The 19999-nt window shown below is 50.0% G+C and overlaps 1 pseudogene; it reads right to left on the reverse strand.

Annotated features, from left to right (window-relative positions):
- LOC106573003 (constitutive coactivator of PPAR-gamma-like protein 2) overlaps positions 1-19999 on the reverse strand; it is a 76693-nt pseudogene that overhangs the window by 31827 nt on the left and 24867 nt on the right.

Here is a 19999-nt window from a genome sequence, read left to right on the forward strand (position 1 = left end):
CCAGTGGGCGTATCAGTGGGCGTATCAGTGGGCGAGGGTGCACCAGTGGGCGTATCAGTGGGCGTATCAGTGGGTGAGGGCGTATCAGTGGGCGTATCAGTGGGCGTATCAGTGGGAGTATCAGTGGGAGTATCAGTGGGTGAGGGTGTATCAGTGGGCGTATCAGTGGGCGTATCAGTGGGCGTATCAGTAGCTGAGGGCGTATCAGTGGGTGTATCAGTGGGTGTGTCAGTGGGTGTGTCAGTGGGTGTATCAGTGGGCGTATCAGTGGGCGTATCAGTGGGCGTATCAGTAGGTGAGGGCGTGTCAGTGGGTGTATCAGTGGGTGTGTCAGTGGGTGTGTCAGTGGGTGAGGGTGTATCAGTGTGTGTATCAGTGGGAGTATCAGTGGGAGTATCAGTGGGTGTATCAGTGGGTGAGGGTGTATCAGTGGGTGAGGGTGTATCAGTGGGTGTATCAGTGGGAGTATCAGTGGGAGTATCAGTGGGTGTATCAGTGGGTGAGGGTGTATCAGTGTGTGAGGGTGTATCAGTGGGTGTATCAGTGGGAGTATCAGTGGGAGTATCAGTGGGTGAGGGAGTATCAGTGGGTGTATCAGTAGGTGAGGGAGTATCAGTGGGTGTATCAGTGGGTGTGTCAGTGGGTGTGTCAGTGGGTGTGTCAGTGGGTGAGGGTGTGTCAGTGGGTGTATCAGTGGGCGTATCAGTAGGTGAGGGTGTATCAGTGGGAGTATCAGTGGGAGTATCAGTGGGTGTATCAGTGGGTGTATCAGTGGGTGAGGGTGTATCAGTGGGTGTATCAGTGGGTGTATCAGTGGGTGTATCAGTGGGTGAGGGTGTATCAGTGGGTGTATCAGTGGGTGTATCAGTGGGTGAGGGTGTATCAGTGGGTGTATCAGTGGGCGTATCAGTAGGTGAGGGTGTATCAGTGGGTGAGGGTGTATCAGTGGGTATATCAGCGGGCGCATCAGTGGGCGCATCAGTGGGTGCACCAGTGGGCGTATCAGTGGGTGTATCAATGGGCGTATCAGTGGGCGTAACAGTGGGTGTATCAGTGGGCGTATCAGTGGGTGAGGGTCCACCAGTGGGCGTATCAGTGGGCGTATCAGTGGGTGAGGGTGTATCAGTGGGTATATCAGCGGGCGCATCAGTGGGCGCATCAGTGGGCGCATCAGTGGGCGTATCAGTGGGCGTATCAGTGGGTGAGGGTGTATCAGTGGGTGTATCAGTGGGTGTATCAGTGGGTGAGGGTGTATCAGTGGGCGTATCAGTGGGCGTATCAGTGGGCGTATCAGTGGGCGTATCAGTGGGTGAGGGTGCACCAGTGGGCGTATCAGTGGGCGTATCAGTGGGCGTATCAGTGGGTGAGGGTGCACCAGTGGGCGTATCAGTGGGTGAGGGTGCACCAGTGGGCGTATCAGTGGGCGTATCAGTGGGCGAGGGTGCACCAGTGGGTGTATCAGTGGGCGTATCAGTGGGCGTATCAGTGGGCGTGTCAGTGGGTGTATCAGTGGGTGAGGGTGCACCAGTGGGCGTATCAGTGGGCGTATCAGTGGGTGAGGGTGCACCAGTGGGCGTATCAATGGGCGTATCAGTGGGCGCATCAGTGGGCGCATCAGTGGGCGCATCAGTGGGCGCATCAGTGGGCGCATCAGTGGGCGAGGGTGCACCAGTGGGCGTATCAGTGGGTGTATCAGTGGGCGTATCAGTGGGTGAGGGTGCACCAGTGGGCGTATGAGTGGGCGTATGAGTGGGCGTATCAGTGGGCGTATCAGTGGGCGCATCAGTGGGCGCATCAGTGGGCGCATCAGTGGGCGCATCAGTGGGCGCATCAGTGGGCGAGGGTGCACCAGTGGGCGTATCAGTGGGTGTATCAGTGGGCGTATCAGTGGGTGAGGGTGCACCAGTGGGCGTATGAGTGGGCGTATCAGTGGGCGCATCAGTGGGCGCATCAGTGGGTGAGGGTGCACCAGTGGGCGTATGAGTGGGCGTATCAGTGGGCGTATCAGTGGGCGTATCAGTGGGCGCATCAGTGGGCGCATCAGTGGGCGTATCAGTGGGCGTATCAGTGGGTGAGGGTGCACCAGTGGGCGTATCAGTGGGTGAGGGTGCATCAGTGGGCGTATCAGTGGGCGTATCAGTGGGTGAGGGTGTATCAGTGGGTGTATCAGTGGGTGCACCAGTGGGCGTATCAGTGGGCGTATCAGTGGGCGTATCAGTGGGGGAGGGTGTCTCAGTGGGTGTATTAGTGGGTGTATCAGTGGGTGTATCAGTGGGCGTATCAGTGGGCGTATCAGTGGGCGTATCAGTGGGCGTATCAGTGGGTGAGGGTGTATCAGTGGGTGTATCAGTGGGTGTATCAGTGGGCGTATCAGTGGGCGTATCAGTGGAGTATCAGTGGGCGTATCAGTGGGCGTATCAGTGGGCGTATCAGTGGGCGTATCAGTGGGCGTATCAGTGGGTGAGGGTGCACCAGTGGGCGTATCAGTGGGCGTATCAGTGGGTGAGGGTGCATCAGTGGGCGTATCAGTGGGCGTATCAGTGGGCGTATCAGTGGGCGTATCAGTGGGTGAGGGTGTATCAGTGGGTGTATCAGTGGGTGTATCAGTGGGCGTATCAGTGGGCGTATCAATGGGAGTATCAGTGGGTGAGGGTGTATCAGTGGGCGTATCAATGGGCGTATCAGTGGGCGCATCAGTGGGCGCATCAGTGGGCGCATCAGTGGGCGCATCAGTGGGCGAGGGTGCACCAGTGGGCGTATCAGTGGGTGTATCAGTGGGCGTATCAGTGGGTGAGGGTGCACCAGTGGGCGTATCAGTGGGCGTATCAGTGGGCGTATCAGTGGGCGTATCAGTGGGCGCATCAGTGGGCGTATCAGTGGGCGTATCAGTGGGCGTATCAGTGGGCGCATCAGTGGGCGAGGGTGCACCAGTGGGCGTATCAGTGGGTGTATCAGTGGGCGTATCAGTGGGTGAGGGTGCACCAGTGGGCGTATGAGTGGGCGTATCAGTGGGCGCATCAGTGGGCGCATCAGTGGGCGCATCAGTGGGTGAGGGTGCACCAGTGGGCGTATCAGTGGGCGTATCAGTGGGCGTATCAGTGGGCGCATCAGTGGACGCATCAGTGGGCGTATCAGTGGGCGTATCAGTGGGTGAGGGTGCACCAGTGGGCGTATCAGTGGGCGAGGGTGCATCAGTGGGCGTATCAGTGGGCGTATCAGTGGGTGAGGGTGTATCAGTGGGTGTATCAGTGGGTGCACCAGTGGGCGTATCAGTGGGCGTATCAGTGGGCGTATCAGTGGGGGAGGGTGTCTCAGTGGGTATATTAGTGGGTGTATCAGTGGGTGTATCAGTGGGCGTATCAGTGGGCGTATCAGTGGGCGTATCAGTGGGCGTATCAGTGGGCGTATCAGTGGGTGAGGGTGTATCAGTGGGCGTATCAGTGGGCGTATCAGTGGGGGTATCAGTGGGCGTATCAGTGGGCGCATCAGTGGGCGTATCAGTGGGCGTATCAGTGGGTGAGGGTGCACCAGTGGGCGTATCAGTGGGCGTATCAGTGGGTGAGGGTGCATCAGTGGGCGTATCAGTGGGCGTATCAGTGGGTGTATCAGTGGGTGTATCAGTGGGCGTATCAGTGGGCGTATCAGTGGGCGTATCAGTGGGTGAGGGTGTATCAGTGGGTGTATCAGTGGGTGTATCAGTGGGCGTATCAGTGGGCGTATCAGTGGGTGTATCAGTGGGTGAGGGTGTATCAGTGGGCGTATCAGTGGGCGTATCAGTGGGCGTATCAGTAGGTGAGGGCGTATCAGTGGGTGTATCAGTGGGTGTGTCAGTGGGTGTATCAGTGGGCGTGTCAGTGGGCGTATCAGTAGGTGAGGGCGTATCAGTGGGTGTATCAGTGGGTGTGTCAGTGGGTGTATCAGTGGGTGAGGGTGTATCAGTGGGTGTATCAGTGGGTGTATCAGTGGGAGTATCAGTGGGTGTATAAGTAGGTGAGGGCGTATCAGTGGGTGTGTCAGTGGGTGTGTCAGTGGGTGTATCAGTGGGTGAGGGTGTATCAGTGGGTGTATCAGTGGGTGTGTCAGTGGGTGTGTCAGTGGGTGAGGGCGTATCAGTGGGTGTATCAGTGGGTGTGTCAGTGGGTGTGTCAGTGGGTGAAGGTGTATCAGTGGGTGTATCAGTGGGTGAGGGTGTATCAGTGGGTGTATCAGTGGGCGTATCAGTAGGTGAGGGTGTATCAGTGGTGAGGGCGTATCAGTGGGTGTATCAGTGGGTGAGGGTGTATCAGTGGGTGTATCAGTGGGTGAAGTTGTATCAGTGGGTGTATCAGTGGGTGTATCAGTGGGTGTATCAGTGGGTGAGGGAGTATCAGTGGGTGTATCAGTGTGTGAGGGCGTATCAGTGGGCGTATCAGTGGGCGTATCAGTGGGTGAGGGAGTATCAGTGGGTGTATCAGTGGGTGAGGGTGTATCAGTGGGTGTATCAGTGGGTGAGGGTGTATCAGTGGGTGTATCAGTGGGTGTATCAGTGGGCGTATAAGTGTGTGAGGGTGTATCAGTGGGCGTATCAGTGGGCGTATCAGTGGGTGTATCAGTGGGTGAGGGAGTATCAGTGGGTGTGGGAGTATCAGTGGGTGTATCAGTGGGTGAGGGTGTATCAGTGGGTGTATCAGTGGGTGAGGGAGTATCAGTGGGTGTATCAGTGGGTGAGGGAGTATCAGTGGGTGAGGGTGTATCAGTGGGTGTATCAGTGGGTGAGGGAGTATCAGTGGTTGTATCAGTGGTTGTATCAGTGGGTGTATCAGTGGGTGTATCAGTGGGTGAGGGTGTATCAGTGGGTGAGGGTGTATCAGTGGGTGTATCAGTGGGTGAGGGTGTATCAGTGGGTGTATCAGTGGGTGTATCAGTGGGTGTATCAGTGGGTGTATCAGTGGTTGTATCAGTGGGTGTATCAGTGGTTGTATCAGTGGGTGTATCAGTGGGTGAGGGAGTATCAGTGGTTGTATCAGTGGGCGTATCAGTGGGTGTATCAGTGTGTGTACCAGTGGGTGTACCAGTGGGTGTATCAGTGGGTGTATCAGTGGGTGTATCAGTGGGTGTATCAGTGGGTGTATCAGTGGGTGAGGGTCACGGCTATGCTTTGTAGTCCGTAATATTTTTCAAGCCCTGCCTCATCCGACAAGCGTCAGAGCCAGTGCAGTAGAATTCAATCTTAGTCCTGTATTGAGGCTTTGCCTGTTTGGTGGTTTGTCGGAGGGCATAGCGGGATTCCTTATAAGCGTCCGGGTTAGAGTCCCGCCCCTTGAAAGCGGCAACTTTAGCTCAGTGCGGATGTTGCCTGTAGTCCATGGCTTCTGGTTGGGGTATGTACGTACGGTCACTGTGGGGACGACGTCCTCAATGCACTTATTGATGAAGCCAGTGACTGATGTGGTGTACTCCTCAATGCCATCAGTCCTGTAGCTTAGCATCTGCATCATCTGACCACTTCCGTACTGAGCGAGTCACTGGTACTTCCTGCTTTCGTTTTTGCTTGTTAGCAGGAATCAGGAGGATAGAATTTTGGTCAGATTTTCCAAATGGAGGGCGGCGGAGAGCTTTGTACACGTCTCTGTCTGTGGAGTAAATGTCTAGAGTTGTTTTCTCTCTGGTTGCACATGTAACATGCTGGTAGAAATGAGGTAAAACGGATTTTAAGTTTCCCTGCATTAAAGTCCCCGGCCACTAGGAGCGCCGCCTCTGGATGAGCGTTTTCCTGTTTGCTTATGGCCGTATACAGCTGGTTGAGTGGGGTCTTAGAGCCAGCATCGGTCTGTGGTGGTAAATAAGACAGCGATGAAGGCTTTTGACGAAGCCGTGAGGCCGATACGTAAAGTTTATTAAATATCAGTGATACTATCAAGAGCAGTGTGCGGTTTCCTTTTCCATTCGTCTTGTTCAACTGTTACCGTGCACCTGCAAAAAAGGATTGCTTGGATGTGCGAGTGCCTTTTGAATTTTGAAATAAGACAGCTATGAAAAATATAGATGAAAACTCTCTTGGTAAATAGTGTGGTCTACGGCTTATCATGAGATACTCTACCTCAGGTGAGTAAAACCTTGAGACTTCCTTACTATTTGATTTCATGCACCAGCTGTTATTGACAGACACAGACCACCACCCCTCGTCTTACCAGAGACAGATGTACGTTATCCATGTCGTCGTTCAGCCACAACTCGTGGAAACAGAAGATTACAGTTTTATGTGCGTGTGCGTATCAGTGTGTTTGTGTGTAGCAATGTGTGCATATCAGTGTGTATCAGTGTGTTTGTATCACCGTGCGTGTGTATCAGTGTGTGTTTGTATCACTGTGTGTGTGTGTGTGTGTGGTGTGTGTGGTGTGTGTGTGTGTTGTGTGTGTGGGGTGTGTGTGTGGGGTGTGTGTGTGTGGTGTGTGTGTGGGGTGTGTGTGTGTGTGTGGTGTGTGTGGTGTGTGTGTGTGTGTGTGTGTGTGTGTGTGTGTATCTTACTTGCTGCTGTCGTTTGGTTCTTCTCCATCAGAAGATGATGAAGGAGAGGGGGAGGGCCCAGAGGGAGCGGCCGCATGGTGATTCGGTAATCTACTTCCTGCCTGGTCATATGGAGCTGACCAATCGGTGAAGGCCATTTTCCCTGCCAGCGAATCGTTGCAGTCCTGCAGGTGAGGTGGGGGGTTCTGGAACAGAGAGGTGTTTCCTGGTCCGTACGGAGCATTCTGATAGGGGGACTTTACACCCTGGAGGGGGAACTGGGAGCAGAGAGATGTTACAACTACAACGAGCTGGAATACAGCCACTGTTGCTGGTTGAGTGGTAGCAAGACTCAACTGAATACAAGACGAGAGCCAGCTTCTGTACTGCTGAGTCAATACAAGAGGAGAGCCAGCTTCTGTACTGCTGAGTCAATACAAGAGGAGAGCCAGCTTCTGTACTGCTGAGTCAATACAAGAGGAGAGCCAGCTTCTGTACTGCTGAGTCAATACAAGACGAGAGCCAGCTTCTGTACTGCTGAGTCAATACAAGACGAGAGCCAGCTTCTGTACTGCTGAGTCAATACAAGACGAGAGCCAGCTTCTGTACTGCTGAGTCAATACAAGACGAGAGCCAGCTTCTGTACTGCTGAGTCAATACAAGACGAGAGCCAGCTTCTGTACTGCTGAGTCAATACAAGACGAGAGCCAGCTTCTGTACTGCTGAGTCAATACAAGAGGAGAGCCAGCTTCTGTACTGCTGAGTCAATACAAGACGAGAGCCAGCTTCTGTACTGCTGAGTCAATACAAGACGAGAGCCAGCTTCTGTACTGCTGAGTCAATACAAGACGAGAGCCAGCTTCTGTACTGCTGAGTCAATACAAGACGAGAGCCAGCTTCTGTACTGCTGAGTCAATACAAGACGAGAGCCAGCTTCTGTACTGCTGAGTCAATACAAGACGAGAGCCAGCTTCTGTACTGCTGAGTCAATACAAGATGAGAGCCAGCTTCTGTACTGCTGAGTCAATACAAGAGGAGAGCCAGCTTCTGTACTGCTGAGTCAATACAAGAGGAGAGCCAGCTTCTGTACTGCTGAGTAAATACAAGAGGAGAGCCAGCTTCTGTACTGCTGAGTCAATACAAGAGGAGAGCCAGCTTCTGTACTGCTGAGTCAATACAAGATGAGAGCCAGCTTCTGTACTGCTGAGTCAATACAAGATGAGAGCCAGCTTCTGTACTGCTGAGTCAATACAAGATGAGAGCCAGCTTCTGTACTGCTGAGTCAATACAAGAGGAGAGCCAGCTTCTGTACTGCTGAGTCAATACAAGATGAGAGCCAGCTTCTGTACTGCTGAGTCAATACAAGAGGAGAGCCAGCTTCTGTACTGCTGAGTCAATACGAGGAGAGCCAGCTTCTGTACTGCTGAGTAAATCAAGACGAGAGCCAGCTTCTGTACTGCTGAGTCAATAGACGAGAGCCAGCTTCTGTACTGCTGAGTCAAGAGGAGAGCCAGCTTCTGTACTGCTGAGTCAATCAGAGGAGAGCCAGCTTCTGTACTGCTGAGTCAATACAGAGGAGAGCCAGCTTCTGTACTGCTGAGTCAATACAGGAGAGCCAGCTTCTGTACTGCTGAGTCAATAGAGAGAGACAGCTTCTGTACTGCTGAGTCAATACAAGAGGAGAGACAGCTACTGTACTGCTGAGTCAATACAAGACGAGAGACAGCTTCTGTACTGCTGAGTCAATACAAGACGAGAGCCAGCTACTGTACTGCTGAGTCAATACAAGACGAGAGCCAGCTACTGTACTGCTGAGTCAATACAAGAGGAGAGCCAGCTTCTGTACTGCTGAGTCAATACAAGAGGAGAGCCAGCTACTGTACTGCTGAGTCAATACAAGAGGAGAGCCAGCTTCTGTACTGCTGAGCCAATACAAGATGAGAGCCAGCTTCTGTACTGCTGAGTCAATACAAGATGAGAGCCAGCTTCTGTACTGCTGAGTCAATACAAGAGGAGAGCCAGCTTCTGTACTGCTGAGTCAATACAAGAGGAGAGACAGCTACTGTACTGCTGAGTCAATACAAGAGGAGAGCCAGCTTCTGTACTGCTGAGTCAATACAAGAGGAGAGCCAGCTTCTGTACTGCTGAGTCAATACAAGAGGAGAGCCAGCTTCTGTACTGCTGAGTCAATACAAGAGGAGAGCCAGCTTCTGTACTGCTGAGTCAATACAAGAGGAGAGACAGCTTCTGTACTGCTGAGTCAATACAAGAGGAGAGCCAGCTTCTGTACTGCTGAGCCAATACAAGAGGAGAGCCAGCTTCTGTACTGCTGAGTCAATACAAGATGAGAGCCAGCTTCTGTACTGCTGAGCCAATACAAGATGAGAGCCAGAAACTGTACTGCTGAGTCAATACAAGAGGAGAGCCAGCTTCTGTACTGCTGAGTCAATACAAGATGAGCCAGCTTCTGTACTGCTGAGTCAATACAAGATGAGCCAGCTTCTGTACTGCTGAGTCAATACAAGATGAGCCAGCTTCTGTACTGCTGAGTCAATACAAGATGAGCCAGCTTCTGTACTGCTTAGCCAATACAAGATGAGCCAGCTTCTGTACTGCTGAGCCAATACAAGATGAGAGCCAGCTTCTGTACTGCTGAGCCAATACAAGATGAGAGCCAGCTTCTGTACTGCTGAGCCAATACAAGATGAGAGCCAGCTTCTGTACTGCTGAGTCAATACAAGATGAGAGCCAGCTTCTGTACTGCTGAGTCAATACAAGATGAGAGCCAGCTTCTGTACTGCTGAGTCAATACAAGATGAGAGCCAGCTTCTGTACTGCTGAGTCAATACAAGAGGAGAGCCAGCTTCTGTACTGCTGAGTCAATACAAGAGGAGAGCCAGCTTCTGTACTGCTGAGTCAATACAAGAGGAGAGCCAGCTTCTGTACTGCTGAGTCAAGAGGAGAGCCAGCTACTGTACTGCTGAGTCAAGAGGAGAGCCAGCTACTGTACTGCTGAGTCAAGAGGAGAGCCAGCTACTGTACTGCTGAGTCAAGAGGAGAGCCAGCTACTGTACTGCTGAGTCAAGAGGAGAGCCAGCTACTGTACTGCTGAGTCAAGAGGAGAGACAGCTACTGTACTGCTGAGTCAATACGAGAGGAGAGACAGCTACTGTACTGCTGAGTCAATACAAGAGGAGAGACAGCTACTGTACTGCTGAGTCAATACAAGAGGAGAGACAGCTACTGTACTGCTGAGTCAAGAGGAGAGACAGCTACTGTACTGCTGAGTCAAGAGGAGAGACAGCTACTGTACTGCTGAGTCAAGAGGAGAGACAGCTACTGTACTGCTGAGTCAAGAGGAGAGACAGCTACTGTACTGCTGAGTCAATACAAGAGGAGAGCCAGCTACTGTACTGCTGAGTCAATACAAGAGGAGAGCCAGCTACTGTACTGCTGAGTCAATACAAGAGGAGAGACAGCTACTGTACTGCTGAGTCAATACAAGAGGAGAGACAGCTACTGTACTGCTGAGTCAATACAAGAGAGTCAGCTACTGTACTGCTGAGTCAAGAGGAGAACCAGCTTCTGTACTGCTGAGTCAATTCAAGAGGAGAGCCAGCTACTGTACTGCTGAGTCAATACAAGATGAGAGCAAGATACTGTACTGCTGTGTCAATACAAGAGGAGAGACAGCTACTGTACTGCTGAGTCAATACAAGAGGAGAGACAGCTACTGTACTGCTGAGTCAATACAAGAGAGTCAGCTACTGTACTGCTGAGTCAAGAGGAGAACCAGCTTCTGTACTGCTGAGTCAATACAAGAGGAGAGCCAGCTTCTGTACTGCTGAGTCTATACCACAGAAATGTGGAGGCCAACATGAACCCCACCCTTCCACAGTAAGCTTAGGAGGTAATAACTAGCTACATCAGAGACATGTGACTCCTACCTGGGTCTTTACAGTCTGCATCGCCCCCATGTGGCCAGGAGGTCCACCAAACGGAGCCGGCCCAAACCCTGGCACTACACACACAGAGAAATAAATTACTTGATTAATTTACTAGGTGAAGAAAAAGCTTTAGCCAATCGTGCTTGTGTCACTGACTACAAGAGATACTGTATGACGGACAGCGGCCTTCGCCAATTACGGGGTTACTCACAGAGGTAGGGGGAGGTTCCCATGGAGAGTGGGCGGGGTTTAGAGGCAGCTGAGAAATACTCCACAGCTCTCTTAAAACGCTGCACCTTGTCCTCCATACGAGACTAGAGGGAGAAAAATATATTTATTAAACCTTTATTTAAACAGGGAGTCACATTGAGATGAAACATCTATTTTACAAGAGAGCCCTGTACACATTACAATAAAAACAGAATATTAAAACACACGTGAATAAAACAATATAATTCAGCACTATAAAAAAAATTAACATTTAATAAAAGCAATCCCATTCAACTACATAGAGGTCCTCAATCAATAATGGAAACTGCCTGAGAGGCAGCGGCCCATCTAACAGCCTGAGAGGCAGCGGCCCATCTAACAGCCTGAGAGGCAGCGGCCCATCTACCCATCTAACAGCCTGAGAGACAGCGGCCCATCTAACAGCCTGAGAGGCAGCGGCCCATCTAACAGCCTGAGAGGCAGCGGCCCATCTAACAGCCTGAGAGGCCAGCGGCCCATCTAACAGCCTGAGAGGCAGCGGCCCATCTAACTGCCTGAGAGGCAGCGGCCCATCTAACTGCCTGAGAGGCAGCGGCCCATCTAACAGCCTGAGAGGCAGCGGCCCATCTAACAGCCTGAGAGGCAGCGGCCCATCTAACAGCCTGAGAGGCCAGCGGCCCATCTAACAGCCTGAGAGGCCAGCGGCCCATCTAACTGCCTGAGAGGCAGCGGCCCATCTAACAGCCTGAGAGGCAGCGGCCCATCTAACAGCCTGAGAGGCAGCGGCCCATCTAACAGCCTGAGAGGCAGCGGCCCATCTAACAGCCTGAGAGGCAGCGGCCCATCTAACAGCCTGAGAGGCAGCGGCCCATCTAACTGCCTGAGAGGCAGCGGCCCATCTAACTGCCTGAGAGGCAGCGGCCCATCTAACTGCCTGAGAGGCAGCGGCCCATCTAACAGCCTGAGAGGCAGCGGCCCATCTAACAGCCTGAGAGGCAGCGGCCCATCTAACAGCCTGAGAGGCAGCGGCCCATCTAACTGCCTGAGAGGCAGCGGCCCATCTAACTGCCTGAGAGGCAGCGGCCCATCTAACAGCCTGAGAGGCCAGCGGCCATTCTACCCGTCTAACTGCCTGAGAGGCCAGCGGCCCATCTAACAGCCTGAGAGGCAGCGGCCCATCTAACTGCCTGAGAGGCAGCGGCCATTCTACCCGTCTAACAGCCTGAGAGGCCAGCGGCCCATCTAACAGCCTGAGAGGCAGCGGCCCATCTAACTGCCTGAGAGGCAGCGGCCCATCTAACTGCCTGAGAGGCAGCGGCCCATCTAACTGCCTGAGAGGCAGCGGCCCATCTAACTGCCTGAGAGGCAGCGGCCCATCTAACTGCCTGAGAGGCAGCGGCCATTCTACCCGTCTAACAGCCTGAGAGGCCAGCGGCCCATCTAACAGCCTGAGAGGCAGCGGCCCATCTAACTGCCTGAGAGGCAGCGGCCCATCTAACTGCCTGAGAGGCAGCGGCCCATCTAACTGCCTGAGAGGCAGCGGCCCATCTAACTGCCTGAGAGGCAGCGGCCCATCTAACTGCCTGAGAGGCAGCGGCCCATCTAACTGCCTGAGAGGCAGCGGCCCATCTAACTGCCTGAGAGGCCAGCGGCCCATCTAACTGCCTGAGAGGCAGCGGCCCATCTAACAGCCTGAGAGGCAGCGGCCCATCTAACAGCCTGAGAGGCCAGCGGCCCATCTAACAGCCTGAGAGGCCAGCGGCCCATCTAACAGCCTGAGAGGCCAGCGGCCCATCTAACAGCCTGAGAGGCAGCGGCCCATCTAACAGCCTGAGAGGCAGCGGCCATTCTACCCGTCTAACAGCCTGAGAGGCCAGCGGCCATTCTACCCATCTAACAGCCTGAGAGGCCAGCGGTCCATCTAACAGCCTGAGAGGCCAGCGGCCCATCTAACAGCCTGAGAGGCCAGCGGCCCATCTAACAGCCTGAGAGGCCAGCGGCCCATCTAACTGCCTGAGAGGCAGCGGCCCATCTAACAGCCTGAGAGGCCAGCGGTCCATCTAACAGCCTGAGAGGCCAGCGGCCCATCTAACAGCCTGAGAGGCCAGCGGCCCATCTAACAGCCTGAGAGGCCAGCGGTCCATCTAACAGCCTGAGAGGCCAGCGGTCCATCTAACAGCCTGAGAGGCCAGCGGTCCATCTAACAGCCTGAGAGGCCAGTGGCCCATCTAACAGCCTGAGAGGCCAGCGGTCCATCTAACTGCCTGAGAGGCCAGCGGTCCATCTAACTGCCTGAGAGGCCAGCGGCCCATCTAACAGCCTGAGATCTAACAGCAGTGACCTCTGCAGATTGTTTTTTCATATCGAAATAACCCGTTCACTATCTTGGACGTTAGCTTCTTAGTCAGATGTTTTATTTGCGTTGCGAAGGACAACTTGTCATCAGTCCAGACACCCAGGTTCTGATACTGAGAAACATGTTCACATTGGGTTCCATGTATAGCACAGATATGCAGGTCCTCAGGGTCAACATTTCATGACCTAGAGAACAGCATGAGCTTGGTTTTACTTATATTTAACACTTAAGATCTGTCAGTGATTTCTGAATTGAATCAAAGTTGTGCTGAAGTTCACGAACGGCCTGCTGCACTGAGGCGGCACAGGAATACAAACCTGTGTCATCTGCATAGAGATGAACGTTACAAGTATTAACAGTGTTTCCTGTCATTAATATACAAGGTGAACGATAATGGACCCAAAATCGAACCCTGAGGAACACCTTTTTGAATCTCAAGAAATTCTGATTTAACCCCATCTGTCCAGATGGCCTGAGTTCTGTCGCTGTGAACCCTTTGAAATTACCTGGATTTCTGAATAAATTGGTCATAAAATTTGATCTGATCTTCATCTAAATCACAACAATAGACAAACACAGTCTGCTTAAACTAATAAAACACAAATTATTGTATTTTTCTTGTCTATATTGAATACATTATTTAAACATTCACAGTGTAGGTTGGAAAAAGTATGTGAACCCCTAGGCTAATGACTTCTCCAAAAGCTAATTGGAGTCAGGAATCAGCTAACCTGGAGTCCAACCAATGAGACGAGATTGGAGATGTTGGTTAGAGCTGCCCTGCCCTATAAAAAACACTCACAACATTTGAGTTTGCTATTCACATGAAGCATTGCCTGATGTGAACCATGCCTCGAACAAAATAGATCGCAGAAGACCTAAGATTAACAATTGTTGACTTGCATAAAGCTGGAAAGGGTTACAAAAGTATCTCTAAAAGCCTTGATGTTCATCAGTAAGACACATTGTCTATAAACGGAGAAAGTTCAACACTGTTGCTCCTCTCCCTAGGAGTGGCCATCCTGCAAAGATGACTGCAAGAGCACAGCGCAGAATGCTCAATGAGGTTAAGAAGAATCCTAGAGCAGCTAAAAACTTACAGAAATCTCTGGAACATGCAAACATCTCTGTTGGCGAGTCTACGATACGTAAAACACTAAACAGGAAGGGTGTTCATGGGAGGACACCACGGAAGAAGCCACTGCTGTCCAAAAAAAACATTGCTGCAAGTCTGAAGTTTACAAAAGAGCACCTGGATGTTCCACAGCGCTACTGGCAAAATATTCTGTGGACAGATGAAACTACAGTTGAGTTGTTTGGAAGGAAAACACAACACTATGTGTGGAGAAAAAGGCACAGCACACCAACATCAAAACCTCATCCCAACTGTAAAGTATGGTGGAGGGAGCATCATGGTTTGTGGCTGTATTGTTGCCTCAGGGCCTGGACAACTTGCTATCACCGACAGAAAAATTAATTCCCAAGTTTATCAAGACATTTTGCAGGAGAACGTAAGGCTCTCTGTCCTCCAATTAAAGCTCAACAGAAGTTGGGTGATGCAACAGGACAACGACCCAAAACACAGAAGTAAATCAACAACAGAATGGCTTCAACAGAAGAAAATACACCTTCTGGAGTGGCCCAGTCAGAGTCCTGACCTCAACCCGATTCAGATGCTGTGGCCTGACCTCAAGAGAGCAGTTCACACCAGACTTCCCAAGAAATTGCTAAACTGAAACAGTTTTGTAAAGAGGAATGGTCCAAAATTCCTCCTGACCGTTGTGCAGGTCTGATCCGCAACTACAGAAAACGTTTGGTTGAGGTTATTGCTGCCAAAGGAGGGTTAACCAGTTATTAAATCCAAGGGTTCATATACTTCTCCCACCCTGCAATGTTTACACGGTGTGTTCAATAAAGACATGAAAACGTCTAATAGTTTGTGTGTTATTAGTTTAAACAGACTGTTTGTCTATTGTTATGACCTAGAGGGTTTCTTGCCACTGTAAATCCCAGGCCCACTGTTGATCATTTCTCCCATCAACAGTGTCGAAAGCCTTTGACAGGTCAATGAACAAGGCAGCACTATGGGGTCAATTTCACACCATATGTATTGAATTAAAAATAAAATAAATAGTGAACATGAAAAATAAAGTTGAGAAGGTAAACATATTTGAGGACGGATGAAATATTGGATGTTGAAATCATAAAGCAAACAATTGAAAGCAAAATGTATAGAATTGTAAACAAAAATAAGACATAAGCAAAACCCCAAAACTTGTAAGCAAATCATTTTAAAGCGAGAGCAAAACTCTATGACAAATGATTTAAACAATTTTTTTGAAAATGAATGTAAAAATCGTTTTCGGTTCAACTTTCCCAGCAACCAATCCTATTGGATACTTTTTGCCTACGCTCTTGCCTTCATGTACAACCTTTCGGTTACGCTACTCGTATCTTTGCTTTCGACGTCTGTTTCTTTACTTTCACTGAGTCTTTTCGTTTACGGGTTATGCCATTATTTTTCCGTGAAGGGCGGAGTTTAGAGGGAGGCGTAGACAATGAGTCTCCTTTGGTCTGCTAGTTTTGCAGTGACGGTTCGTCTTAACCCAATCAATGAACATGATAGACAAGCTTTTTTTCTATTGGCTACTTAAGTAGACGGTCTGACATCACCACTACGCTCCAAGTCTTCCGCCCCGCATGCTCTGAACATGGAGAAGCAGTTACCAACACCTGCGCCAAACGCTGTGCAACAGGCAAGTCACATATTTACCTACGTAGTTAGGAGGGTCAGAGCCAGTGACACATCAAACCATTGATTGGGTTAAGACAACTGTCACTCCAAACTAAAGTCCAGAGAGAGAGAGAACAGAGAGAGAGAACAGAAAGAGAGAAGGAGGGCGGAGAGAGAGAGAACAGAGAGAGAGAACAGAGAGGAGGGAGAACAGAGAGAGAGAACAGAGAGAGAGAACAGAGAGAGAGAGAACAGAAAGAGAGAGAACAGAGAGAGAGAGAACAGAGAGAACAGAGAGAGAGAGAACAGAGAGAACAGAGAGAGAGAGAACAGAGAGAGAGAGAGAACAGAGAGAGAGAGAGAGAGAGAGAGAGAAAGAGAGAGAGAGAGAGAGAGAGAGAACAGAGAGAGAGAGAACAGAGAGAGAGAACAGAGAGAGAGAGAACAGAGAGAGAGAACAGAGAGAGAGAGAACAGAGAGAGAGAACAGAGAGAGAGAGAGAACAGAGAGAGAGAGAACAGAGAGAGAGAGAACAGAGAGAGAGAGAACAGAGAGAGAGAGAACAGAGAGAGAGAGAACAGAGAGAGAGAGAACAGAGAGAGAGAACAGAGAGAGAGAGAACAGAGAGAACAGAGAGAGAGAGAGAAACAGAGAGAGAGAGAGAACAGAGAGAGAGAGAACAGAGAGAGAGAGAACAGAGAGAGAGAGAACAGAGAGAGAGAGAGAACAGAGAGAGAGAGAACAGAGAGAGAGAGAACAGAGAGAAAGAGAACAGAGAGAGAGAGAGAACAGAGAGAGAGAGAACAGAGAGAGAGAGAACAGAGAGAGAGAGAACAGAGAGAGAGAGAACAGAGAGAGAGAGAACAGAGAGAGAGAGAACAGAGAGAGAGAGAGAACAGAGAGAGAGAGAGAACAGAGAGAGAACAGAGAGAGAGAGAACAGAGAGAGAACAGAGAGAGAGAGAGAACAGAGAGAGAGAGAGAACAGAGAGAGAGAGAGAACAGAGAGAGAGAGAAACAGAGAGAGAGAGAGAACAGAGAGAGAGAGAGAACAGAGAGAGAGAGAGAGAGAGAACAGAGAGAGAGAACAGAGAGAGAGAGAACAGAGAGAGAGAGAGAACAGAGAGAGAGAGAACAGAGAGAGAGAGAGAAAGAGAGAGAGAGAGAGAGAGAGAGAACAGAGAGAGAGAGAACAGAGAGAGAGAGAACAGAGAGAGAGAGAGAACAGAGAGAGAACAGAGAGAGAGAACAGAGAGAGAGAGAACAGAGAGAGAGAGAACAGAGAGAGAGAGAGAACAGAGAGAGAGAGAGAACAGAGAGAGAGAGAGAACAGAGAGAGAGAGAGAGAACAGAGAGAGAGAGAACAGAGAGAGAGAGAACAGAGAGAGAACAGAGAGAGAGAGAACAGAGAGAGAGAGAGAACAGAGAGAGAGAGAGAACAGAGAGAGAGAACAGAGAGAGAGAGAACAGAGAGAGAGAGAACAGAGAGAGAGAGAGAACAGAGAGAGAGAGAACAGAGAGAGAGAGAGAACAGAGAGAGAGAGAGAACAGAGAGAGAGAGAGAACAGAGAGAGAGAGAGAACAGAGAGAGAGAGAGAACAGAGAGAGAGAGAACAGAGAGAGAGAGAGAACAGAGAGAGAGAGAACAGAGAGAGAGAGAACAGAGAGAGAGAGAACAGAGAGAGAGAGAGAACAGAGAGAGAGAGAGAACAGAGAGAGAGAGAGAACAGAGAGAGAGAGAGACAGAGAGAGAGAGAGAACAGAGAGAGAGAGAACAGAGAGAGAGAGAACAGAGAGAGAGAGAACAGAGAGAGAGAGAGAACAGAGAGAGAGAGAGAACAGAGAGAGAGAGAGAACAGAGAGAGAGAACAGAGAGAGAGAGAGAACAGAGAGAACTAGTGGTGTGTGTGTGTGTGTGTGTGTGTGTGTGTACCTGTGACTGTTTGAAGACGTCTCTGGCGATAACGTCGAGGTTCCCCAGGTCTTTAATGGAGGAGACATACTCAGACACCGCCTTGATAACCACCTCACAGGGAGGCAGCACCAACTGGTGGGCACGCACCTAGAGGTCAGAGGTTAGGGGTCAGACACCGCCTTGATAACCACCTCACAGGGAGGCAGCACCAACTGGTGGGCACGCACCTAGAGGTCAGAGGTTAGGGGTCAGACACCGCCTTGATAACCACCTCACAGGGAGGCAGCACCAACTGGTGGGCACGCACCTAGAGGTCAGAGGTTATAGATGATGGGCCAGACAGCAGGGGTATAGCTTAATGTTATGGTTTAGAGGTAAATAGAAGATATCGTCAGGATTAAAGGTCAGAGGTTATAGATGACAGCAGGGGTATAGCTTAATGTTATGGTTTAGATGTAAATAGAAGATATCGTCAGGATTAAAGGTCAGAGGTTATAGATGACAGCAGGAGTATAGCTTAATGTTATGGTTTAGAGGTAAATAGAAGATATCGTCAGGATTAAAGGTCAGAGGTTATAGATGACAGCAGGAGTATAGCTTAATGTTATGGTTTAGATGTAAATAGAAGATATCGTCAGGATTAAAGGTCAGAGGTTATAGATGATGGGCCAGACCGCAGGGCTATAGCTTAATGTTATGGTTTAGAGGTAAATAGAAGATATCGTCAGGATTAAAGGTCAGAGGTTATACCTTGAGTGAGGCCAGGGGGTGTTCTGGTCCTAAAAGGTTAGAGGTTATACCTTGAGTGAGGCCAGGGGGTGTTCTGGTCCTAAAAGGCTCCAGTGGAAGGCAGCCAGATCCTCATCAGGGAGAATATGGTTGCCTGTTGGGGGGAAAGAAAAAGAGGGATGGAGAAAGCCCAGCGGTGTGTGCAGCCTTACAGCAAGAACCAAGGTTTTAATGAAGGTTTGTCAGCTTGTTCTCGTGTTTGTATTTTTGGTCTCGTCTCCTTCGCTCCTCCGTGCTGTGTGCATTTTCCCATTTACACCAGAGATGCACGACTCCGCCATAACAATAGGAGTCGTCCCAAAGGCAGGAAGGCAGGCGACAAGCTGAGGTCCTAAATAAACCCAGAGAAACGCATTGGCCTTATTTTGGACACATTTTATCTTTGCCTCTTCCTCTATGGTTTACACACACCAAGCCCCTCCCCCCGCCTCTCACGCCAAGCCCCTCCCCCGCCTCTCACGCCAAGCCCCTCCCCCCCGCCTCTCACGCCAAGCCCCTCCCCCTGCCTCTCACACCAACCGTTGAGAGATCCTCTTCCTATCTGGCGAGTGGTTTCAACTCTCTATTTGTGACTGGGGGGGAGGGCTTGGTGTGGGAAGCAGAGGAGAGGGAGAAAGATGACTCAAGTAGATAACAGAGTAAACTATAAAAACGTTTTTTTAGATTTGGGGTTGCGCATCACATTTAGCTTTTTAGTGACGGGGCAGTAATAGGAAATTCGGATGAACGACGTGCCCAAAGTAAACTGCCTGTTACTCAGGCCCAGAAGCTAGGATATGCATATCATTTGGATAGAAGATTTGGATAGAACACACTCTAAAGTTTCCAAAACTGTTAAAATAATGTCTGTGAGTATAACAGAACTGATATGGCAGGCAAAAACCTGAGGAAAATCCATCCAGGGAGTAGGCCTAACGAACAGCAAAAGCACTTGCCTATGTCAATCTACTATCCCCCATAGCACAAAAGTTGACCTATTCTATTCTGTGCATGAAATATTTATTCCAAACCTAGTCTGGGAGAGTTGTGGGATGCGATAGATCCCAACTACTTGCATCAAAAAACCTGTTTTAAGCAATAAGCCTGACAACAGATCAGAAAGTTTAGCTTACAATGTTGATAAATTATTTGGCTATTTCTTCACATTATAAGTGCAGCAATGTGCACATGGCAGTAGGCTATAAGCGAGAATGTTCCATTAGCGGAAAACACCATTATCAAAAGTGACCGCAAATGCGATTATGCACATAATGCTTTTATTATAAAAGGTGCATTTTTATGGTGAAAATGATCTTCCCCAAACTGGAAACTCACGCGCTGCTTAAATATGCCAGTTAGGCTCTACACCCCTTGTAAAGCAGATTAATGTGCTACAAACCTTATTAAAACATATAGGACTATGGGCTACTAACCTTATTAAAACATATAGGACTATGGGCTACTAACCTTATTAAAACATATAGGACTATGGGCTACTAACCTTATTAAAACATATAGGACTATGGGCTACTAACCTTATTAAAACATATAGGACTATGGGCTACTAACCTTATTAAAACATAT

The sequence above is a fragment of the Salmo salar genome, chromosome ssa15 (assembly GCF_905237065.1).
Source record: "Salmo salar chromosome ssa15, Ssal_v3.1, whole genome shotgun sequence".
Classification (NCBI taxonomy): domain Eukaryota; kingdom Metazoa; phylum Chordata; class Actinopteri; order Salmoniformes; family Salmonidae; genus Salmo; species Salmo salar.